Source organism: Tachypleus tridentatus, chromosome 8, assembly GCF_004210375.1.
Source record: "Tachypleus tridentatus isolate NWPU-2018 chromosome 8, ASM421037v1, whole genome shotgun sequence".
NCBI lineage: Eukaryota > Metazoa > Arthropoda > Merostomata > Xiphosura > Limulidae > Tachypleus > Tachypleus tridentatus.
The window spans coordinates 81,638,138-81,665,400 of record NC_134832.1 but is presented as its reverse complement, the minus strand read 5'-3'; the positions used below and the strand labels follow the sequence as shown (position 1 = coordinate 81,665,400).

The 27,263-nt window shown below is 35.0% G+C and overlaps 1 protein-coding gene across 7 annotated transcripts in view; it reads right to left on the bottom strand.

Annotated features, from left to right (window-relative positions):
* The window catches only part of LOC143222789 (transcriptional enhancer factor TEF-1-like), a 132,488-nt gene that overhangs the window by 38,876 nt on the left and 66,349 nt on the right, over positions 1-27,263 (bottom strand). The gene's annotated exons all lie outside the window — the stretch shown is intronic.

The following is a 27,263-nucleotide window of genomic DNA, read 5'->3' as shown; positions in this document are numbered from 1 at the left end:
CATTCTATTACAATCAGACAACAAAGGTATTGAATACCGTTTGTTATTTTCCAAACAAATTCGCTGTCATAAAAAAATTCAACTGTGGAAAAAAAACAACAACATAGGCTTTAATGTTAGCTTTATAACATTTCAACGTGTATATATTTGCATCACAACAACCTACTATCATTTAAACCGGTCATAGTCCACTGACGTATTTGAACCAAATGAAAAGCAAAGACAGAAGACTGTTAAATTGGAGTGTAAGAGTATAATATGAAGATAGCCTATGTCAAAGGAGTTGATAACATCTGTGCTGATGGTCTTTCGTGCGATGTAGTTTTATTATCATAATGTTATTTGTACTGATTGTGTTATATACTGTCATGATTATTCAAGTTGTATAATTCTTTGATAAGGTATTATATTTAATGTACTATTTTCAATATATCTATAGTATCTCAATTAATACTAAGGCCCCGCATGGCCAAGTGAGTTAAGGCGTTCGACTCGTAATCTGAGGATCGCGGGTTCGAATCCCCGTCGTACAAAACATGCTCGCTCTTTCAGCCGTGGCGGCATTATAATGTGACGGTCAATCCCACTATTCGTTGATAAAAGAGTGCCCAAGAGTTGGCGGTGAGTGGTGATGACTAGTTGCCTTTCCTCTAGTCTTACACTGTTAAATTAGGGACAGCTAGCGCAGACAGTCCTCGTTCAACTTTGCGCGAAATTAAAAAAAAAACATAGTTAATAATGTATGAGGTCAATTTTTAATTATCTAAGAAGGGAAGTGTGATAAATTTATTGTTATGCAATTATTTTGATATCACTGTTTGTTTTAGTTAAATATATATTTACAATGCATGTAACCTATAGTGTTAAATATGTATTGCGAAAGTCCCAACTATTCTCTAAATCTGTAGAAGATTCTAGCGTGTAAAAACCAACAATACATGTTTTTTCATTGTTGCCAACTGCAGCTTTTAGAACCTCGCCTTAAAGTTTACAAACCGACACTACTGATATTTGACCAGAAATGTTTATAGGTTTTGGACATTAGAAACCGTTTAACTTTCATGAATTAACTTCAGAGATTAGCATTTCTATGAAGACATTATATAATTTCAGCGAAAAAAACTCGCGTGTGAAGACCTATCTAGCTTACCTGTTAAGCGAACTGTACCGTCATCAACTTCAAATGAATTCGCTCATCGTAAACCGCCAATCAAATATTCAGTTCCAGACTAAATAGAAGACTCAACACTATTTGTAAATTTGTATAATTTATGCATATAAATCATTATTATAAACTGTATTATTTTTTGTGCATTAAAATATATTTGTATTAAGAAAGAATAGTTGTTTAACCGTACCATTATAACGTCCCCACAGCTGAGCGAGCATGTTTGGTGTGACGGATATTCGAATCAGCGATCCTCAGAGTACGAGCGAAGTGCCCTAACCACCTGGTCATTCAGCCATAACAAGAACATTTAAGGAATTATAATGTTATACTTTACCTCCCAGTAGCTCAGCAATAAGGTTGAAAACGTATAAAGCTAAAAACTGGGTTTCAATATTCGTGGTGGGCATAGCCCATAACGTAGATTTATACTTAACAACAAACACACATATCAAAATTAAAATCCAAGTCGAAATACAGTGTCTTAATTATTTTTCATATAATTCGTGTTAGCTTATTTTCGTTAAAACTGTTGCATAAACTGTAAAATACACAATGACTAAACACAGTCTGCAAGTTTTGAATTGCGTGTACACTCCCACAAATGACTAAAATGTTGCAATGCACTGAAGGTTTCTACTAAATACATAAAACTATGTGCAAATTTACATTGTATCACTTTAAATAAGCTATTTTTTCTTTCTTAGTTACACATTTGAGATAGCAGACAAGCATGTCTGTAGAATATGTGATATTATTATGATATATATTACACAATCGGCTAACTACGCTCTGCCCACAGTAGGGAATCAAGCCCCAAAGTAAGTTTCGTAAGTTACGAAACTTACACATGATCCAAGGGGATTCACAAGTGAAGTGCATCTACTCAACGATTATAATTTGTACGAAATAATTAGTTTTTATAGCTTTATATTCCAAACAACAAACCACTCCATAATACAGAAAAGTTAACATCTATAGCTGAAAACTTTTATTTAAGGCATGGACATCTGATAAGTAAGTTACCAGTTTATTCACTCAATCCATGAATCAAAACAAACTACTGCAGGACACAGTGTTATTAACAATAATGATAGTTTAGTGATTTCCATCTTCTGTATCTTAGACTGTAATAACCAAAACTATTACATAATTTCAGTGGATGTGCTCTACTGGACATTTACTAAAAATCAAACTATTTTTTAGGCAAAACATAAGGAAATACCCGATATAATTGATCCAGTTGTTATTTTCTTCCTTTCTTTTTGTTTTTCCTCTTCGCACCAAAAGTACGGAAACTTTATTTGGTAGAAAACAAATTCTTACCTAATATGGATTTTTTTTTTTTTAAATTTGAAATACTGATATAACTTTTTAACCTATAATTAGGAGTCTCAGTTGTCGTAAGTATAAGCCATATGTCCAAATTTATGCAACAAAAACCGCTCAAAGTTGCAGAAAAAATTTACGTTTATTTACGAATAAAGTCACTTTAGCTATCGGTCTAACGTTTTTACTTTTAGTTGGTTTTATTTTGTCAGTCGAATTAAATATGGTTAAGATAAAGCAGCAAATATACAAGATGAAAGGGCGTGCAGAAATACAAAAAATTGGTTAGGCCAAGCAAACTATTGTAACAGTTCCGAGCTCACGTTTATTTAAAAAAAACAAGAAAAAAAAAACAACCTAAATTTCATGAAATTATCCTAACTAAAGATCGATTAGTGTCACGTGGTACTAGCTCAAGCAATGAACATGAATAATGATTCTTGATACGGATGTACCGATTGCATGGGGGTAATGACAAGACACTGTCAATGTAAATTCCACAGCTTTGCTATAAAGGAAGCTGTTACTTTCACCATATGTTATGTAAGATAAAGGTCTGTTTCGAATAGGAGGGTGGCAATCCTACAGCTAATATGGGTTAGTATCTAGTGTCACTTTCTTAATAGCTGTGGTTTGTTGGTGTGTACTGATATCTAACCAAAAACATTCTAGGTATGCAAAAAACAAAGGTGCGGCCAAATCAAAATTAATTGTGCAACTTAAAGGACTGAAATCCAAACTGGCGACCAAACTCATAATAATTTTATAACATATACTTATTCATTAGTTTGACAGGCCGCGTATTTACTATTGTACTCGCTCAGTCTGTGGTTAGTATTTGGGACAAGCACATCTTATGACTGTTTTACTATTGTACTCACTCAACCTGAGAATCATATTTACGACAAGTACATCTAATTATTGTGTACAAAATGGGAGAAAATCATTCAGAGGGTGATATTCATGACTTAGAGGTCTGAGTTCAGGTGACAAAAATTTTGCATTTGGCAGACCAGATAGAAATGTATCTCTTCTACTACGCACTTTACATCGTAGTCTGTAAATGATCTTTACTAGTACTGAAACCCACACTGAAACTGATAAATTCTGACGTGCTTGTATAAATATATCTTCAACATTCTCAGTTAAGATTTCATCTACACCGATCGGAACAACTACAGGTTTGTTTGTTTACAATTATGAACAAAAGTGGACAATGGGCTATCTATGCTGTGTCCATAGTAAGGATTGAATCCTGAATTTTAGTCTTATAGTCTCCCAAGCTTATCATCGAATTACACTATGTAACACAAATTGTGTTCCTGGATAGTGTGTGTTATTTCTTAATTGGTTGTGTTGTAAAAGTACAGAAAATGGTCCTTATTCCCTTCAAACTTTACTTTTGTGAACTGGATAATGAAATTTAGAAATTAACCTATTTTCTACGTAAAAACGGGCAAATTTGCACATTTTCTTTTACATAAGGTCTGAATAAAACAACATATGAATCAGAGATTTACAAGTATTTATACTAAAGTTGTACAAAAATGTTCAGATGTGAGTAGTTTCTCGAGATTTGCGACTGTAATGTTAATCACTTTCACGTATCAGCCCTCAAATACAGTCTCCCAACATGTTTTCGTTATACGCTCCTTGGTAGCGAAGTTCAAAGTCCAGTATATCTTGGTGGAAGCGCTCGTCTTGCTCCTCTGAGTATGCCCCCATGTTCTCAATGAATTTATCAAGATGAGCGTCAAGAATATGGACTTTCAGGGACATCCTAAAGCCCATTTTGCCGTAGTTCTTCACCACAGCCTCAACCACTTCCACATAATTTTCGGCCTTGAGATTGCCCAAGAAACTTCGAACCACTGCGACAAAGCTGCCCCAAGCTTTTTTTTTCCTTCCTACTGAGCTTCTTGGGGAATTCTGTGCACTCCAGGATCTTCTTTATTTGCGGTCCAACAAAAACACCAGTTTTGACCTCAGACAGCTTAGGGAAGAAGTGTCGAAGGTACTTGAAGGCAGCAGACTCCTTATCAAGAGCTGTGGCAAATTGTTTCACAAGACTCAATTTTATGTGCAATGGTGGGAACAACACCTTCTGGCGGTGCACTAATGGCTCACACTTGACATTGTGCCTCCCCACAGAGAACTCTGTCCGTTGTGACCAGTGCTTCCTGTTGTAGTGCGCTGCGGTGTCCATCCTGTCCCAAAGACAAAAATAACAGGGAAACTTCGTAAAGCCTCTTTGGAGACCCAGAGTTTGTCTTGACCCCCGACAAGCATGCTGAAATATGCCGTGTGGGCTTCACACATTTTTGCAGATGCTGTAACAGTGTACTTTTTCGTTCTTGTCTTGATGAATTGGCCACATACATAGCAGAATGCGTCTGGAGAATGCTTACAGCTTTTTGATGCCATCTCTGATAAAATCAGATAAGTCTTTGAGTTCACTTAGGCAGCTAGAACTAATCTAAAGTGGTGAATGGTGAGCCCCTGTATATATATTACCATGACAAGGTCTAGAAAATTCTCGTAAGTTATACAACATTTTAGAAAGTTCTTGTAAGTTCGAGAAAATTCTCTATCAGCTACTCAGCACTGAATCTACCTGGAATGTTCTGGAAAATGGGTAAATTTGAAAATTTCATTACTCAGGTCACAAAAGCAGAGTTTGAAGAGAAAAATAGGTCCTTTCCATTTACTTTAGGCATAAGCAATTGGGAAATAACACTTTCTGCCCAGGAACAAGAACAAGTAAAAATTTTGTTTCATAGTGTTATCGGAAACATTAAAAGACAATCAGAATGTAATACTGTAGTTATAGCAAGACAAAACAATTGTTAAATATAATATCTATCATACTCTCTGTTATATTTCATGCAAAACATCTGATAACCAGCCATGTCCTGCTCGTCGCACCAAATATGCTCGCCATTTCAGCCGAGGGGACGTTATAATGTGATGGTCAATCCCATTATTCGTTGGTAAAAGAGTAGCCCAATAGTTGGCGGTGGATGATGATAACTAGCTGCCCTCCCTCCAGTCTTACACTACTAAATTAGAGACGTCTAACGCAGATAGCCCTCGTGTAGCTTTACGCGAAATTCAAAACAAACCAAACCAGTCATGTCCTGAAATTAAAATGATTGATTGTTCACAAACATCGCTCATAAAGTAACATTCCATAGATATGGTTTTACATTTTTCATGTCAATGTTTGTCATAACAAGGTCGCCATTAAAAATTGGCAACTGACATGTAAAGTATTCTGAATAACAATCCACGATGACGACATTATACCGTTGTTTAATTGTGCTTCTCGATGTCATATTTTGTAATATAGTAGTTGAATTCACTTTTGTTTACACTATATTTAGTATCTGGAAACACTGGAAGACTTAAAACATGCGTTCAAACATGTGCGACACTCCGTAATAACGTGAACCTTTTCTTTTTCTTTTTGTATCGTCAATGGACCGCGCTAAATGATAAATGTTCGTATTTTACGTCGGTGTCACGTTTCTCAAAGTACGCAGAGCTTTACTGCGCCACATAAATGCACTGATCATGAACTTTATTGTTGGGGATTAACAATGATTGACAATGTCGTGTCATATGATCGACGGCAAACACGCTATCGTAAAGAAAAGCTGCGTGACATTTTGCTTCTAGCTCCATCCGTTCTTCTTTACTCTGGTTGGTGTTTATGACGGTGTATTTCATCTCATATTGATTCCAATAGAGAAAAAGATGGCCTTACCTCGGGCTTCTTTTGTTTGATAATCTGTCTTAAAAGTACATGGACAGTGTTAAAACCGCAGATATCGCAATATATGCGAAATAAATAATGTAAAGGAAAATCATACTCTCTTTACCTAGTTTGCTTGTCACTGAACTTCATCGCAATTCTTCCCTTGGCAATGCCCACAAATGACCATATGCACATGCGAGAAACGAGTTCTCACAACTTAAAAACCTTATAATTATTACTGCAATGTAAAAGAAGTAGGTTCAGTTTGTGGTTTTAAGTAAAATGTCTTTCTTTAATGCAAAACATTTTTCTGTAAGGAAATAAAAACCAAATATTAATTTATATTGTAATATATGAAACTACTATCAGGATTGAGAGAAAATCGACTTTTTACTTGGCAAGTTGGTATATCTTGTATTTAATAAACTGTATACATATATTTATATGTATAAAATAACACTCAATAAGTACTGTTTGTATAGAAGAAGACGCAAAAAAGTTAGATATTTTGAACATATGATTAATCGTTCAGTATTTGACAAGTTTTCCGGTGGGTTATTGGTAAATTTAGACACTTAGAACACTAAAATTCAGAATTCGATTCTCCGTGGTGGGTAATAGGTAAGCAGATAGCCAATTATATAGTTATGAGCTTAAAAAATTTGATGGCCCTCTGTATTTGGCCCGGCATGGCCAGGTGGTTAAGGCACTCCACTCGTAATCTGAGTGTCGCGGGTTCGAATCCCCGTCACACCGAACATGCTCACTCTTTCAGCCGTGGGGGCGTTAAAATGTGATGGTCAATCCCACTATTCGTTGGTAAAAGAATAGCCCCAGAGTTGGCGGTGGGTGGTGATAACTAGCTGCCTTCCCTCTAGTCTTGCACTGGTAAATTAAGGACGGCCAGCGCAGATAGCCCTCGTGTAGCTTTGCGCGAAAAAGCAATCCCACTTATGTTTTGAAACAAGGGAAAAAGTTAAAGCTATTAATAGTTCTTATCGTTTTTACGTAGATAAATACGTCTTAAGTGAGGGGAATAGAACCCCTGATTTTAGCGTTGTAAACCCGTAGGTTACCGCTGTACTAGTGGGGAGCATGTATGGTGTGAATATGTTAAAAATGAACATAATAAAATACTCCTGTTTTGACCACTAGATGTTTTATCATCATCATTCAATCTCAACATAGAAAATGTTATTATTTGTTATCAAACACTGCTACACAAAGGATTATTTGTGTTGTGCCCACCACGAATATCAAAATCAGGTTACAACTGAGCCACTGTGTATGTGTGGTGGGGGAGCATAGACAATGAAACCTACGCGCTAGTCTGGGCTACATTTTAAGCATCTTAATTAATATAATGCGCTCTCTTTACTTTTTTATTTTCTGAAATATTGACGTGTCAGTTACCATAGTTGTATCAGTTTTATTTAAACCATTATACTGGTAACATATTCGTGTACATTAACCAACAAATTATGATTTCATGTTTATATATAGCAAATATAATGTTTAATTAAATGTAAAATAACCACAAATGGCCTTATGTGATTTGCTAATATTCTTTTTCAATTTTAATTGCAGGGTTAGTGCAAAATCTAATTAAAGATTGTGGTGTACTCATTATGTGACGATTCTGCTTATGTAATAACCATTAAATACCTTTGTGTGTGTGGCTGATAACCTTTCATTTGCAGTTCCTGCCCTTCAAAATCAACAGTTTTACACAGTTACATGGTGTCTGGAGTTACTTGTAAATGGCTTTGAGAGATCGGTTGATGTTATTTTACAGAAATCAGTAATTAACTTTACGTGTTTGGTTGGTGTCCTTCAGAAGTAATCAATATACAATCCTTGTCTTGTTGGTTAACGTCTTTCCACCTTATTCCCGCTCTTTTGCACTATCTATAAACGAGTTGCTGGTTGGTGGCCTTATTTCATTTTTACTCTCATACTTGTAAAAGCTACTGAGCCTAATGAATTTCGCGCAAAGCTACACGAGGGCTATCCGCGCTAGCCGTCCCACCGCCAACTCTTAGGCTACTCTTTTACCAACGAATAGTAGGATTGACCATCACATTATCACCCCTGGTTGAAAGGGTGAGCATATTTAAATGAGGAGGTCTGGGTTTTGTTGTGGTAGTTTCCACTTGCAAGCTTTAGACCTTGCGGAATTGGTTAGTTGAATTGGTGGCCACTAGATGCAATGCAGCGCTGTTAGTATAGTTCTTAAGGCGCTATGAAATATAAACAATTACATGAATAGTTCTAATAATACTCTTTCAGTTTTGCTAGCAATTTTATACAGCTCCCATGAGATCGTGAAACAAAATACATAAAATATGTGTATTTCTTTGCACAATTCCATTTACTGCACAAATTTTCTTGTCCTAAACTACACATGTTTGTATCAAGTTACACATCTACTTAATTACAAAGGGGATCGAACAAACCCAACCTGCACATAGGTAACAGTAATAAAAGTCTCGAGAGTTGCACGTGCACAAGCAGCTATTTCTACCCTGGTGACTTTATGTGTAGACATCACGAGAGAGTGAAACATTTACGGCTGCATAAAGCAGAGAAACAGCAATATTACTGCCATAATACAAGTGTATATATGAAACTATACTTCACGTGGTCTATCGAATAAAGTTCGCCCACGTGCGGAAGGAATGCCAGGAATGTGTAATTACAGCACAGTTTATGCAACTTGTAGTACGACAAGGAGATGTTTGATGTGGTAGTGGGCTTTCATTTTGAAAGAAGAATGTCTCTTGCATACCAGACCACAAGAACAGCCTGGTGATACTGGCTGGATGGTATGTGAAGAATTCTTCATCTATCTAATTATTTCTGCTTGTAAGGGTTCACTGTGGCACTGCACTAGTGAAATAAAGGAGGAAACGTCTAGAGCTATTCATGGCGGTCTGTGATCTCATGCTTAAGGGTAGATGGTAGATCTTTCTGTATAGTAAGAAGACCATGTGGTAGCTGTCATAGATGCGAAGTTTAAAATGTCAAATGTATAGAAGATGGACATTTTTAACCTAACTGAAGAGTTTATATTTGATAAAAAAACGTTAAGTCTAACTTTGTAACACTTCCTGAAGGTTTTATAAAACATGTAATCAGTATTCTATTACTTGAAAAAGTGTTAAGTTTAATAAGTGGACCACTTCATAAAATGTTTCAAAAGAAAGCAATCAGTATGATATCATTTAATAAAATCGTTAAACTTCGTATTGCGTCAGTTTTTGAAAGCTTATAAAAAAAACTCAATACCGTTTGTTTTGTTTTTTTGGAATTTCGCGCAAAGCTACTCGAAGTTTCCACTTTTTAAATTCTTCTCATGTTTTTGTATAACTTTGGCTATGTCTACAATGCATATCTCTGACCTTTTCCGAAAAAAAAAAACACGAGTTAAACAAAGAATTAACAGAAGTAAAACCATTTATATTTCAAATTTAATGATGAAAATTCGAATAGATAGATAATTCAATTGTAAACCTATGGATTGCCTAACATGTGAAGCAAATGTTACTGTCAACATATGAAATTATTAAATGTTTAACGTTATCAAAAAACAATGAATTAATTTGATAACAAAATATTATTATTGGGTCTAAAACATTCAATATATATTTTACTGCAGGCATATAAGCATACTCAACTACTAGTGTTAGTAGCATATTCTTGTATCAAGATATTTTTTGTTAATTTTGTTTAACGACATAGCCAGTTTGTATTATCAGCATACACTATTTCTGTTTGTTTGTTTTTTTGTTTGTTTGGGAATTTCGCACAAAGCTACTCGAGGGCTATCTGTGCTAGCCGTCCCTAATTTAGCAGTGTAAGACTAGAGGGAAGGCAGCTAGCCATCACCACCCACCGCCAACTCTTGGGCTACTCTTTTATCAACGAATAGAGGGATTGACCGTCACATAATAACGCCCCCATGGCTGAAAGGGCGAGCATGTTTGGCGCGTAGGGATGCGAATCCGCAACCCTCAGATTACAAGTCGCACGCCTTAACACGTTTGGCCATGCCGGGCCAACTCAATACCGTCACAACATGCTATTCTTTGATAAAAAGTCAAATTTCATGTTTAGGTTGGTTCAAACAGTTGGTGTAAGAATATTGTTATGATTCAACATAAAATTAATGTATTTCTATTTTGGCAGAATTATTCATGTTTCACGCACTTACGACAATATATTATTTTATATTTAATAATTATCATACACTGCTCTTGAAACATAGAGGCACTTTACACAAAGAAAGAATATAAGTGAATTATTATTCATTTAAAGTTGTTTTTCAGAAATAATTACACAGCAGGGCTTCACAGTAGTGCTAATGCAAAAGCAGAGTTTTTTTTTTTTACCCTGACGGCGCACTTACGATAGTTCAAAAGTAACTTAGTCCAACATTGTTGAGTATACAAGACTGTTTAGTATGAGGTAGAAGGCCCGTCATGGCCAGGTGGGTTAAGGCGTTCGAATCGTAATCTGAGGGTCGCGGGTTCGAATCCCGGTCACACCGTCCTTTCAGCCGTGGGGGCGTTCTAATGTTACGGCCACTACCACCATTCGTTGGTAAAAGAGTAGCTCAAGAGTTCGCGGTGAGTGGTGATAACTAGCTGCTTTCCCTCTAGTCTTACACAGCAAAATTAAGGATGGCTAGCGCAGATAGCCTTCGATTAGATTTGCGCGAAATTCGAAAAACAAAAAACAATGAGTTAGAATTTAGTTTATTTAACGATTTAATATTCACTAATTATTTAGTTTTCATAAGAAGTTAAAAGTTATTTTAAAAACGATCGTTGTGAAAAGTTTTGTTAAGTAACTCTATACAACTCGTACACTCTATATATTGTTTTATTGTACTATGTTTTTGATGTATTGTTGACGTCATCTTCTGTGAAGCTTTCAAGTTTTCTCATTATGTGAATATTGTTGCTACTAGAGGGCTAAATATTCTAGACTTTTATGTCGCCTGTTATAAAAACGGGCATGTACAGAGAAATAACGCTAAACTAGTAAAAAGATAAGTTAGACAGCATGACTGTTAATTTAGCCGTAACTTGCCATATTTAATGTTTCACAGGAGTGTTGTAACAACAGATAAAGGAGAATAATTTGTCTTGTCAAAGGGTGTTCCATAATAACCGAATCCGCTTGTGTGGACTTTGACGGAAGGAGACAATTATTTAAAGCTTTGGATACAACCGTAGTAACCAACAGTTATAGTAGTGATTTTTAAAGTGAAAGTTTCCTAGATTGTACTATAAGAAACACAGCAGAGAAGAATAATTCGCCTTCTCAATTACGTTCTAGTGCTTGAACCAGCAAGTGTAGACAAGAAAGGAAAAGTATTTTAAAGCTTTAGATACAACCGTGTAACGAGTTTTTGCACATACGTTTTACTTGTTTTGAATATATTATTTTTAATAAAACAAGTAGATTGCTGTCCTTTTATTGTTCACATTTATTATCAACAAGTCAGAGACATCTACTATAAATACTTATACAAAACTCGACGAGTGAGTTTTATTTTGCAAAGCCACATCGGGCTATCTGCTGAGCCCACCGAGGGGGATCGAACACCTGATTTTAGCGTTGTAAATCCGAAGACACCGCTGTATTAGCGGGGAGCACAAAACTCGACGATCATCAAAAGTAGAATATTCTGAAATATTTTGATGTTAGATTTATGTAATTGAAAAAAAAAGTATAAAGCTATAAAACTTTTGATCCCTATCGATCTCGTCCACAGTTGTTAGTTTATGGACTTATAAATCTAAAATACGGGGCTCGATTTGCCATGTTTAACAAAGCGAATAACCCAATATGGCTATGCTCTCAAACAAACGTATCTCCTACATTAAACTTATTGATTAAAAACTTTCTTAGGAGATAAACAAAACATGGTACTATAATACAGTTGTGTGAGTTGAAGTTATATCAAGTAGTACAGTAATACTGAGGTCTTCCAATTGCACAGCGACGAATTTATGGACTTGTATACTGAAAATCGAGTTTCGATACCAGTAATGGGCACGGCACAGATAGCCCTTTTAGCTTTGTGTTTAACAACAAACAAGTGGTTCTAAGAATAACCTATTTTTATAGTGCAGCTAGAGGAGGACTAAAGAAAATTTCACATTTAAAATAATGACGTTGTTGTTGTTAAATTAAGCACAAAGTTACACAATGGGCTATCTGTGCTCTGCCCACCACGGGTATCGAAATCGGGATTTTAGCGTTGGAAGTCCGCAGACATACCGCTGAGCCACTGGGGGGCCATATAACGCAGAACGTCATTGTTCTCTTATGTGTTTCTTTTCCTATAACCACGCATACCTATTCAAAATTAGTCATCCCTAATTTTGATGCAACACTGTAGAAAAGAAGCAGCTATTCAACAGCATCCACTCTTACCAAATGAACAACAAATATTAATTTGTACTGTTTTTTTATTAAGTGAGCCTGGAGTAGTAGTTCAAGGACAAGGTAAGGGTAAGACATTAAATACAAGGCCTGACACATTAATCTGATGAATAAACAAAGAACAACCAAAACAATTTTTATATTCAGTTAAGTTGGAATGTTTATAATGTTATGATATCCTTAAGTCTGGCGCATAAAATCTAGACTAGAATACCATGATAATTACTAATTTGCGACTACAGACAACATTAAAATGTTATTTTAATTTTTTTATTACGAAATAAGATACCAGTTTCATCATTTGTTCAAAATATTAAAACTCGCAAACTTGCATAAACACATTTTATAAGAAATCTAATTAATATGAAATAAATCTACTTTGTACAGTGATTTGTATGTAGCAAGATCCTGTCTTCTTTGTGTTTTAACTGTTAGCTAGTGAAACATATTCAATCAATATCCTCACGCACACTGTGTACAGGAGAATCATCTCCATCAGTAATGTTAACATCAAATGACTTCTATGCAATCAGTTCTTGAAAAATAATTTCGTCTGTTTCAACCTTATCACTTGATCTCCGTAATCAGTTAAATCCTCACAACCAACAGATCAATTTCAATTTCATTGTACATGTCTTACTTCTATTTTTGGGCTGCTTGTTTGTTTGTTTGTTTGTTTTTGAATTTCGCGCAAAGTTACACGAGGGCTATCCGCGATAGCTGTCCTTAATTGCAGTGTAAGATCAAAGGAAAGACAGCTAGTTATCACCACACGCCGCCAACTCTTGGGCTACTCTTTTGCCAACGAATAGTGAGAATGACCGTCATATTATAACGACCTCACGGGTGAAAGGGCGAACATGTTTGGTGCGACGGCGATTCGAACCCGCGACCCTCACATTACGAGACGAGTGCCTTAACCACCTGGCCATGCCAGACCTTTTTGGCCGTACGTTTTATAGATATGTTAAAAAAGATTTTGCTATAACTTCTCCAAGGCTGCTTCTAATATTTGTTTCTTTCCTTTATGTGCCGATACAAAATTTGGTTTAAACAACAAAAGTTCCTCCTCCGTTACATGTTTTAATCTAAGCCTTTGGGCCCAATGTAGAGCATTATTTCCACCAGCATACAAACATTCTTAAATTTCTTCCTTCTCTATAGAAACACATGTTCCAGAAATACTTAGTTTTAATTATTTTCATGTAGTACTTGGGCATTCTCTTTAATTCTTTTCATTTAGAGCTTATCTTAGTTTTATCAAAATAATTAATTTTTCGTGTTTCATGAAAATGCCCTGTATGTACATTTAAACACTCAATATCTCTGGTGGTGTTACTCCAGTTTGCTGGATCTATCAAAAATATACTTTGATAAAGTTCACTCTCAAATGCAGGAAGTCTTGGTTGAAGACAAGTTTGTATGATAGGAATGACTCTAATTGATACTGTCAATAGTTTATTCCCTGCTTTCTTTTTCTGGTGCTCTGCTTTAAGCAAAATGCTCTTAAGGTGCCAGGAACCTCGTTGCATTACCAGTTCAAGTTCAGTATACCTGAAGTTTCTTTCTTGAGTTCCTGTAAGGAACATAGGCAGTATCTGATAGCATGTTTTTCTTTAACTGCGTATACAGAATAGAAAATTGCATCCAGTACATCTTTGTACAATCAACATTTTTATCCAAAAAGTCTTTCACTTTTTTAAGAGCTCATAAAATTTAGCCGACACCACTATCTCCTTACAAGTGGTAAGGGAATCAATCCTCTATTGCTCAATAAAGAGTTACCCAATTACTTAAAAGCTAATTTACTCCATGTCTTACGTGTGCAACAAATTGTGTCATGTACTTTGGGATAATTAAAATGATACACAAGAAACGCACTGACAGTTGTTTCAACGTGCTTTTTTAACATTCCACATCACTTGAATAAGTAAGGAGTCGTCATAGTGTTTTACATCAGCAAATGATTCAGATACATTATCTTTCAATGCCAATTCAACTCTATGGAAAACACAGTAAATGACTAACAGCACAAAGCAAAACTACATATACACATACTCAAAGCAATTTGGTGTTTCTGAATTGAAATAGCGAGTGACAGTGTACTTCGTTATAAATTCAGAGCCATGAATATATATATATTTCCCCATCTATTGTCGACTGTGTCCTTTAACTTGTTTTCAGTTCTTCTCTTTTATGTTGTGCAAAGATTCCACCATATTTTTGGTAAAATTCCTCTTGCCAAGGTGGCCTTTGAATTAAAAAATCCAATTTCTCTACCGAGATTCCATTTGCTGAATGTTGACAAAACAAGAATTTCGTTTGTTGAACTGAGACGTGTTTGCAGTTGAAAGTGAAACCAGAACCGAACTATAACAATAAAATCTGATCATTATGACAATCTATGTGGCCACCCGTTATGCAAAATATCAAAGTAGTTCATCAAATATAATTTAGGTCATTATCAATTATATTAACGCTCTTCTTGCTGTCCTGAATTTTTTCATAACTAGTAACTAATTTTATAATTTAAACTTAACACTTAATTTCCCAAATATTAATATTGGATGTCTAAATAATACAACAAAGTAGTTCAAAAATATCGTATTACTGTGCACATAACATCGCTAATCTAGGTCAATAAAACTCAACAGTATCAGACTCATTGCAGTCAACACTGTCACATGATATTATTCGTGAATTTGTCCTTTTAAACGGAAACAGCTGATTACGTGAATGGCTAGTGTCGTGACAGACAAGACAGGAGCTTTAATAAACCCTCACAAAACCCATTTTACGTGCCCTGACGAGTTTCATTGCGATGAAAATCAAGTCCTGCTATTACATTTGATCATAAATGTAAAGTATTCACAAGTACTCCATACGGTCTGTCATACATTACTTTTGTTGGTTACATAAAAGACAAAAAAAAAAAAGTCAGTGACCGGGTGAGTCAGTATTTACGACAGATTTTACACTTGTTCAAGTTTAAGGCTCACTTTACAATACCTGAGAGTGTATCTTCGTAGATTAGAAACATTAAACATGTTTGAGACGATGTTTGGCACTAACAGTATATTTGTTTGTTTTTGAGTTTCGCGCAAAGCTACACAAGAAATATCTGCGTTAGCAGTCCCTAATTTAGTAGGGTAAGGCTAGAGGGAAGGCAGCTAGTCATCACCATTCACCGCCAACTCTTGGGCTACTCCTTAACCAACGAATAGTGGGATTGACCGTCATATTAAAGCGTCCCCACGGGTGAAAGGGCGAACATGTTTGGTATGACGAGGACTCGAACCCACGACCCACGGATTACGAGTGGAGTGCCTTATCCACTGAGCCATGCCAGGCCCAGATGGATGTGATTGGCCAGTTGTGGCTTATTACTATTCAGTTGTTTTGTTTTTAATCAATGTTCTTGAAGTAAGAGCTTCCACTGTTGGTTGTTGGCTTGATGGAAACAGCAACACAATTATTTCTACCCCTTTTTTTCTGCTACTAAATATTAGTTTCAACAAGATTAGTTTCAAAACCAATACTTACCTAATTAATCAAGAGTAATGCATCTGTATCATGCTAAAATCTTTGTATTCCGACTTACAAGTGCCTTCAAACTGAAAGCAATCGAAACACGAATGTAATTATTTCATGTCTCTACCTTAACAGGAAAGATGACGTCACCATTTAATTATTCTACCAGCAGTCATTAGTTACCATCCAATAAAAGCAAGTTATGTTTGCAGTTTTTTCCGTAGAAGTACACTACACGCACTACAAGTATTGCAGTTCGATTAGACATGTTGAACTTCATCAGATCTACTTCAAAAACTATCATCACTTGAATACATTCTTTCATATTTTTAGAGCTTACAATTATTTCACTTATTGTTATATCATTTGATGTTCTAATTTCTCTAGATCGGCTTAAAACCATTGGATCTTCAACAGGTCTGTATCACATTATAACCATGAACACAATACATTTTTAACCGGTGTTTTGTATCACTGAAATGCAATGATATTAAACAAAAATACCCTAAGTATAATGGTAATACGTTAAATAGAAAATCTGACAAGTTACACTTTTCAAAAAACAAAAACAATTAAAGCTACAATTAAATAACTATTTCAAAACTGAAAATCAGATGATAAATTGCTTTCCATTTTATATTTTCGAAGTTCGTTAAACATGTGTAGATAATAAACTTATGTTTCATATTTCCAGTCTGTTTATTTATTTGATTTGATTAGAATTAAACACAAAGTTAAATGAATGATCTGTGTTCTGCTCACCACGGGTATCGAAACCCGGTTTCTCGCGGGGTGAGTCCGCAGATTTACAGCTGTGCCACTTGGGAGCTTTTCCAGTCCGAATTACGTCTTATGCAATACATGAACTAAACATCCAGGCATAGGTATTCTTGACGTATATCTGACCAGTAAGAAACACCAGCCGCATACACGGCTACTATTTATTCAACCGCAGAATTGACTATAATTTATAACGCCTCCAGAGCTGCAAGTATGAAGCATGTTCAAAGATGATAAGCATTGCTCGCTGGATCTATGGCGCTCAAGCAGCAATCTACAAATCATTGGTTAGAAATGTTATTTTATTTTGTGTTTCTAAGAGCGGGTAGTTACTGGTTGGGTTACCCATGTTTGTAAATCGTTTTAAGTATGTCCAGAACAGTTTTAATGAGTTTTGTCATTGAGTTAGGAGCACAATTGATTCCAGCTATGATGGTTTAGTCCCTGGGCTTCTTGTTTCTAAAAGTATTTATTTGTGTTGTGATTGCGGAGTTTCTAATTTGTATGTATTGTTTGCGTAATTTTCGCCTGTCTTTAATCATTGTTATTAATTATGTGTGTGGTTTTCCATGTTTGTGATATTCTTAACCGTGCGTGTTTCAGTATTGTTTGTTTTGTTCTCCCCTTCTAATAAATTTTTAATAGAAATACTGAAAGTGGCGTCAAAAGAGATATGCTCAAACCAATCGACGAGAAGAACTGGGGTGGGAACTTTGTATGTATTGTTTGCGTAATTTTCGTCTGTCTTTAATCATTGTTATTAATTATGTGTGTGGTTTTCCATGTTTGTGATATTCTTAATCGTGCGTGTTTCAGTATTGTTTGTTTTGTTGTCCCCTTCTAATAAATTTTTAATAGAAATACTGAAACTGGCGTCAAAAGAGATATGCTCAACCAATCGACGAGAAGAACTGGAGTGGGCGTTGCTTACTACAAACACACCCATGCAATAATTTTTGCTCAAACGTGATGAAAAAAACAAGAACACCCTAATTCTAATAGTTTAATTTTAACAAATACAAATTTGAAACCCTCAAAACTTTTCTGTTCGCCCCATCAAAGTTTACTGTCCTTCTGCATTTTAAAAATGCCACAAGAGGACGTCATTGAGGTGAGATTAACGCTGATAACCCTCGAGTAGCTGGTGCGAAATTCAACACATAAAGAGACACGAACCGTACTCAAACACACTGATTACTAGACCATACGAAGAGGAGAATATATCAGTCATCTGTTTTAAGTTTACTTGTTCAAATACTTCCTGAATATATATTCTAAAGAATGAATACGGAGAGAAGCAAAAGTCCAAATCCATTTTTTCTCTCACTCATTCTCTATTCAGCTCTATAGTGGCTCAGCGGTAAGACTGAAAACTTACAACGCTGATAACCGGGTTTCAATACCCGTGGTAGGCACAGCACAGATAGCTCATTGTGTAGTTATGTGATAAACAACAAATTTTCTGTTGATAGTTTTCTTTTAATCAAACTATATGCAATTCAGTACAACAATTTACTTATTACAACATTTTCTTTAATAAATACGAAAAAAGAAAAGCTTTTTATCATTTAAGTTTCAGTACTGCACTATTTAACCAAAACTATAAAAATAACTTTTAAATACTTTCAAAATTTCCATGCGTACTGTATTTGGCAAATGACAGTTAATTTTTGACAGAGGGCGTTAAGATGTTTATATTTATAGTAAAACGTAAAGCTACACAATTGTTTATCTATGCTGTGTCCACAACGGGTATAAAAACCAGGTTTTTGCCACACATAACTCCACAGGACGTACTGCTATACCACGGGAAGGTGGGTATTAAAAGTTAAAAATAACTCGTCATACTGGTGTAATTTAAAATATTCATTTAACTGTTTTATTTTGTGGCAATTTAACACTGACCATAGAAACGTTTCAGAAGAAATACATTTGATGCGGCATTCTAATTCAACATGTGTTTTGACAGTCTTTGTATTTGGGCCAACGTGATTTAGCGTTTAGCGTTTTACCTGAAGACACACGTCTCGCATATCGGGTTTGCGAAAACGTGTTCCGCACTATGAGTCGAATTATGATATTCAATCAGTAAAAGTATCCCACGAACCGTCGGGGTGGGTTGTGTTGATTAACTATCTACCCTCCAGACTATTAGTTAAAAAATTACACATGTAGTCTTTGTGTAGCTTTTCCCGAAAACAGAGGACAAAAAACAGAATATATATTTATATATGTAAGAACGGATGGTATGGTAGAAAAAGCACTATGTAGAGGAGCGAACAACGTTTCGACCTTCTTCGGTCATATCAGGTTCACAAAGAAATAAAGAAAGGGTTACTGACCGATAGCTGACCACATGTTTGAAGGCGGTTGTGTAATTGAGTGTAGGAATGTAGAGGGCGTGCTTAGATGTTAGATGTATTTATTAATATAGGTATAAAGGTGTTCCTTTGTATTGGTTTATTTTAGGCTTGAGTTGTTGTATAAGTAAGGCTTCTTTAATTTTGCGTTTGTTTACGTTTCTTTCTTTATTTAGTATTTAGGTATTTTCTATGGTTATGTTGTGCTTATTTGATTTGCACTGTTCGAAAACGTGTGAAGGTAACTTCTTGTGTTCTTTGAATCTGGCTTCCATTTTTCTACTTGTTTCTCCAATATAGAAGTCGTGGCAGTTATCACATTGTATTGAATATATATTTATTTCGTATGGACATTCTTGGCACAGTCCAAATGCTTCAAGAAAACACAAGTTCAGACTCAATTTTATTGATTAAAAACATTTTTAAAATAGCCGTTTTAGTTTGATTTTTAACAACCTAATTTATACAAAGAAAAACAATTATCGTTTTATTAATTATTGGAGTAAACCTTTTTTCCCCCATAGTCGCATAATATCCTCTCTCTAGACGTAAAATGGTGTTTTTGTAAATATATCCAAGATGTCGACAAAGACTAACCCAAAAATGTTATAAGTTATTATATTGATAATTTACTTTGTTGTTAAAGTGAAGAATTATTCATCGTTTAAACTTTTTCTTTGTTTGTCTTACAAATATAATTAACATTAAAGTGTCGCTTAAACTTAATAATGTCGAAGCTGTTTAAACTGGAAAACCCATATAAATTGGTAGTTATAGATCTAGGATACTGAAACTCAAGATAAGCATGTATTCTGATAGTAAATAAAACGTTATTTCCCGTAGCTCTCTTTTATATTTTTAGTTCAATTATTCACACTTGTTTTTAATTTTACATCAAGACAATATTTGTTTTTCAGTCAAGTTTGAAAAGATGTTGCAATAGTGAAATCAAACAAACCACATCGCAGGTTTCGATCTCTGATCCATGACTGTCTATTCCAAATGCCATGTTAAAACCAGGTTGTTGTTGGTTTTTTTTCAAAAGATAGAAACCTTGGTTGATGGGTTAAAAACAACTTAAGTGTCACTATAAAGGTACAAACCTTGGCTGACGAATTACAAAACACTTTAGGACTACTAAAGTAACTGTGTCTCATTTCGTTTGTTACCAGCTTTGTTATACGAAACCTTGGCTGATGAATTACAAAATACTTTAGAACCACTAAAGTAGCTGTGTCTCATTTCGTTCGTTACCAGTTTTGTTATAACACTGGGAAGTACTAATGTAATGTAATGCCTTTCTTATAGATATGTCAATGGATCACACTGGAAATTAACAAACTATTCACCGTAAAACTTACAGAAACAACAGTGAAGTCGCGTTGCAGAAGAATTATATGTTAAAACCTGAATTATACTTCAGCAAAGGCGTTTTAGTCTTAAGTGCAACGTTATCTTCGCTGTGCTCACTGCAGGAATTGAGCCTCGAATTTTAGCGTGGTGAGACCTTAAACTTACCGCTAAGACAGAGAGGAAGCAGGAAATAAACCGACGTGGAGGGAATAATTTAAAATAGGCTGTAGAAAAATAAGCCTCTTTTCTTTAAAAGTCACTGATTGTGAAGTAGGCCTGTGTTCAAAGTTTCGTCATGGGTATTCAAGCATTGTCAGATTGTTTATATCTTGTTAAAAAAGAAACACGTTACAAAATTTAGATAGGAATAAAACATTAAATGTTATTCACGTGGAAAATTCTATATTTTAATTTGTACAATACTCATTAGTTAAATACAAATTTATGTATTAAAACATATATCACCAAAACCTTACACACGGTAGATCCTTCATGCATTGGATCAGACTATTTTGACTGAGCAGTGAGGGTACGTTTAACAGTTACAATGCCTCAATTTGAATATCTAGTGTTCTAAAGGTAAGAGAAGTGTCATGGTGGAATAAGCATGAAAAACAAAGTATACGTTGACATTAATAAATTTAATGTTCAAAAGGGGGCACTAACGTATCTCTACGCTTTCCCCTCCTCTCCGATGCGTGTTTAATTGATCAGTAATGTTATTAAGGAAAATAGTAACTGTTAACAATACTCTCTTTCTTATAGCTTTGTGTTATAGTTGAAGGTTCGCATTTATTCTATAACCAAATTGTTATGTTACTCTATTATGTTTTGCTGTTTTTTGTTATGTTTAAATAATTACCAATATTATGTTCAAAATATTATAACTGCTAATCTGTTGGAACGGTGACTATTATATGAAAAAATAATTTGATTAAGAGAGCTGTAGTTCTTGTATTTGGCCGCAATGAGGCGCTTTGACAATGTCTACATGAGTATCGCATGCAGCATCGAGTATGTTTCCACAAACGTGTTTTTTAAATATAAAAACATTATTATTGCTTTATATACTACTTTAATTACACATTAGTTGATTCATTTATATGTATTATCTGTAAAATAAAATTGTAGTTGTGGTAACGTTATAAGACATTGTGCAATTTATTACCATCCAAGGTTCAAACCTTTGTTCAGTAATGTGTTATCTTCGTAAGTCAAAATTTACCCTTTTCAACCCTACTTGAAGAAACATTAAAAAATAGACAATAAATTGAAAGGGAAAAAGTAAACATCAAAACACCAGTAACAGTCTATATATATAGGCGTACAAAGAAAGCAAAACATACGAGGAAATGACAAAAATGCACTGGAATACAATACTCGTGTCAAGTGACTGAAAAGGATTACCAAATGGCAAGTCACTTTACACACAAATGTTTTTTTTTTTTTTCTAAACTGTTGCACCTCGAAAGTCAACAACAATATAAAATGTTGATGATCGGTATCAATACCAAATGATTGATAGTAATCATGGAAACATCATGGTATGTCTTGGTGGTTTGGACAATTGAATTACAATCTACGATTCGCAGGTTCGAATCCTATCACAGAAAATGCTAGACCTTTCTGTTGTGAGGCATCATAATGTGATTGTCAATCTCACATTTTGTTTGTGAAGAGTAGCCCAAGAGTCGAAGGTGAGTTGTGTTAAATAGCTGATGCCTTTCCTCTATTACTTCTAAATTAGAAACGACTGGTGCAGATAGAACTTGAATAGATTTGCGCGAAATTCAGCAAACATAAGCTACTTAAACTAGTTACCAAAAGTCCTTCAAAATATAATTGATGATTGCATTCTTGAAAAATAATGGTAAAACATCTCAAAGTAACACGTTAAGCTATTTACACATTAACTTAATTTAATAAGCAATATCAATAATATAAACAAAACTTAAATAAGTGCAATCGTACAGACTGTATATCCTTCTTGACCCGTCACTCCTTGCGTTTATATGGAAAAATATCAAATTTTACCTTCTAAAACTCAGTTTTACCTTACTTTCCTTTTATGAATTTTACTAAATTTACTTTTAACTTTGTACCGGATGTTTGGCGCAGATAGTCTAGCTGCTTTGTGCCATAAAACACTAAATCAACCAACCAATCTAAAACTCAGAAATTCCTCCTCAGATCCAGAGTAATCAGCATCTGGATAGCTTTTTTTTTTTTCTGTAGCATAATGAGAACTCTTAACCTTATTGTGCCCATAAAATTTGGTAAAATTCCAATCATACTTTATAGAGTTATTAACCTAAAACTGTGAAAATTTCCCTTCTCTCCATTATAATAAAATGCTTCAAAGTGAAGCAGAATTAGGATCCGGATTTGGACCTGAACCAATTTTGGAGAGGACTGTTCTATACTAACTTCCCATGTTGCATAGAACTTTCGTGTATATTAACCTGTTGGTTTAGAAATAAGCGCGAGAAAATACAGGCAGAGACAGGCAGAAACCCGATTGCAATATCCTTCCCGTTACCCACGAGGATAAATATGTATGCAGTTTTTAGGTGTTGATCTAAATGATAAATAAGTACAATGTATAAAGATATAAAACAAACGTTACACGTAAAGTTAATCAACGTTTTCCAGATCCTCTCTTTATTTGCTTCTTGTAGAATGCTCCCAAAAATGGTAGAATAATAACAGGTAACATATGATCTACAAGTATGGCTGACAAAGATGTATCTGACACAAACTGAAGGGAATGTATGGCTGACAAAGATGTATCTGACACAAACTGAAGGGAATCTATCTCCGAGTTGTCTTATATAACTAGAATTATGTAATCATGACAGATGCCTTGATATCTATAAAGTGCACTATTAGTATGCCAATAAATAAGAATGTTTAGTGTATTAAAGATAGTAATCTGAGGTGGACCAAAAGCAGGCAAATACTGTAACATAGAAGCGGTTAACGAATTTTAAAAAGCAGCTTTAAAATCACTAGAAAGTACAAACCTTGACTCACGAATTAAAAATAACAGTTTAGGATCACTAGAACACAGAAACCTTGGTTAACGAATTAAACAACAACTTTAGGATCACTAGAAGATACAAACCTTCTTCCATGGTTGACTAATAGAATAAAAAACTTTTAGACCACAATAAACACTGAGATTCAGACTTTAAAGTTTCTATTTCAGAATGTTTATGCAATGCTATAGAAAGGCCTAACTGCGCATAACTGTCCATAATATAAGCTTAAGACTAGAGGGGAGTCAACAGCACTGATTGCCAACTCTTAAACCTATGTAATTTAAATAAAGAAAATCGTCTGCCTAGAGGTGTTGCTAGGCGCTGGCAAACGAGGCCCGTGCCCTGATTCTATTTGACAGTTCACCGACTCCCTGTTTGTGTCTTAAAAATGAAAATAGAAAACCATTATTGATATCATACTTAAGTGCCAAAATTCCCTCTCCCATGGGCCGGAGACCCAAATCTTTCACTTACGTATCAACACCTCTGTCTCCGTCACTCTTTATAACGAATTTCCATTCCCAAAATGCAGAAAGCATTTTTTCGGTAAAGGGACGTGAGCTGTGGACAAGATGGACAGCCCGGTATGCTAAGCCACAAACGATTAAGGCAGAGATATCAAATCACGTAAAGGACACGTAACTCGAGCAAGTGAAGTAGAGACGTAACTTACGCAGAATAATAATAAAAAAAAGAAGATAAAGAGAGAAAATATACAATGAACAACATATTTAACTGACGGACTACAATTTTCTTTTCTAACAATTTCAGTTTATTTGTTATACGTGCTGAGAACTTCGCTCTCAAAGGTTATATATGATGTTTTAAGATATTACACCCAGCTGTAGCTCAGTAAATCCCAATACAGAGAGAAAAGTTCTGGATTTCCTTCACCACAAAATATAAAATCTGTAGAGTATTAGTTCTCTGCTTCGAAAATTATGATTTTTAAGTATTACTTACTTCGAAACCTTCTGTTCAAAATGTTACTAATATATTTCTTTGAAATATTTCAGTAAATTTCTAAAATAATTGAATAAACGTCATATGGTAATTAAAACGTGAAAAAGCACGTCAACTAGTAACTTTGTACCTCTAACGTAAAATTTTGTTGGTGATTCGCCAATAATATCAAAGTGAAGCCTGAAATAAGTAAAACTAAATTTTTCTGTGTACCACATACGTCAAGTCCGTACCCAAGAGGGGATCTAGAGGGGGGGGGGGCAAACGACCCCCGCACACACACTCCCGCCGGAGTATCGCTCGCCCGTTAACATTTACTTTTTCCCTATCTTTGATGATGACTATTCATTAAATAATTGCTTTTGTAACGCGGAAATTGCATTTTCATGTGTATCAGAGGAAATTTACTACAATGTTTACTCGCAGTGATGATAAATGAACCATTACACTTTTCAGTTTTGGTTTTGTTTTGTTTTTTTCTTCGTGGGTGCTAAATTACACAAGAAACAAGTTCCGCTTTGGACCAAAACAAACTCCCCACTTCCAGACATGGTTACGGGCTTTGTAAACGTTAATACATATATTAATATCAACATTTTGTTATAATATGTTCTTGAAAAGCACCACAGATATGATTAAAAGTGTTTGTTTCGTTTCTAATGTTGTCATCTTTGGAAATCCTCTACAGTAACGCTATTACTCGTCTAGATATGTTAAATAATAGTTTAAATAACCTGTCACAAGAATCATTTAGTTCTATGCACAATAAATAATAAACAGTTAAAGTAGAGTTGACATATAATGTCTGTTTATTTCTAACATACACGGAAACAATATATCCGTTTCAGTTTATATATCTCATGAAAATGTCGTGAAGTAGATATGCAATGTTCATGGTTGTGTAGTTATTTTCGGTTTACTAAAAATTTTTCTTTACTTTAGCTCAATCTCTGCAATACATCACGCGCGCTCCGTCGACCGCAGAGAATCGAACCCCTACAGGGCGTTCAATGAAGTAATTCGTTGCATGAATAATGCTGTAAGTTAGCTATGATAAATTACTTGTACCATTCATATAGGTACACCAACAAAGTGCGCTCTAATTACATGTTTGACAGTGCACATGTTGAACCCAAGTGAATATATGCAACCTTTGTAGTTCTGAGTTCTCGAGTTTGGCAGAGTCCGTGAGCTACGCCAATCGGCTTGTAAGTTTCGGACATACTAAATTTCATTACTAATAACCAGTTAAGTGAAAACTAATATCAGGGATGCAGTAACTAATTTGCTAAGGTACATCTTTTCGGTAAGCATTGAGAGCCACAGGAGCGAATCTCAATTGGTAACTCTTAAACAGTGAACCGCCCTAAAATTTTCTGTAATTGAACTAAAGAAAATTGATTATATACATGGAACGCCTAAGTCATGACTATATCTGTCGAATCCCAGTTGGCCTGACGAGTCTTAGTATTGGCGGAAGGTATCATTGGCACTATCTGGAACAGATATCACATGATCATGATTGACATATTATTATGCATTCTCTTTTGTTTCATTCATTGGTTCTTAGAATAAGTATAAAAAGTAAAGTAAAATGCAGATCGTTTTCTTTTTCAGTAAAAGTAAATGTCTTTTTCATAGTTGTATCCACAAAAGTTTTTCCCATCATCCAGTTCTTCAACGCGAATAAAACAACACAAGACTCAAAAATATAAATGGTCATGGTTACCTCGTTGTTAGTTGTACACATGGCCAGATGGTTAGGGCACTTTATTCGTAATCCTCGTCCCATCACACATGTTCGACCTTTCAGCTGTGACGACGTTATTATGTACCAATCAACTTCACTATTCGTTGGTAAAAGAGTAACTCAAGAGTTGGCGGTGGGCGGTGACATTTAGCTGCTTTCCCTCTTGTCTTTCACTGCTAAATTTGTGACAGTTAGTACAGACAGCCCTTATGTAATTTTGTGCGAAATTCAAACCAAACAAACAATTCAGAAGGTTCAACTAACACTGGGATATACAGTATTAACACTTTAATTATTAAATTATGCCTTGCCCTAAATTTCAAAAGTAAATCGAATCACTATACGGAACGTAGCTCAGGCTTAGGGTTTCATAATACTACATAGTCTGCCAAACACAGTTCAAGAATTTAAAACTGCAATAACTGACAATAACATTTGTTGTTATAATTTGTGTTTACTATTTACGAAACTGTAGCTACCTATATAAAATAATGCCCGGTGAGTGTCAACCACAAACTGCTACACACTGACGTGCTGTAGTAAGGATGATACAATACATTGCAGAGGTCAAAGTTTCATACATAAGGCCATCAATTTCTGTCTTTATGTTATTTTTCATACACTGTGGGTTGTTGATGTACATACTGTCCTTTAAGTATCATCACAGTTTATATTTCCATTACGAAAATTTCCCTTGTTTAGGATAATTTCACGCAACACCACCATTGTTGTAAGTACTGTATATTAAGTGGCTCTGTCTTGTTGAAACCACAAT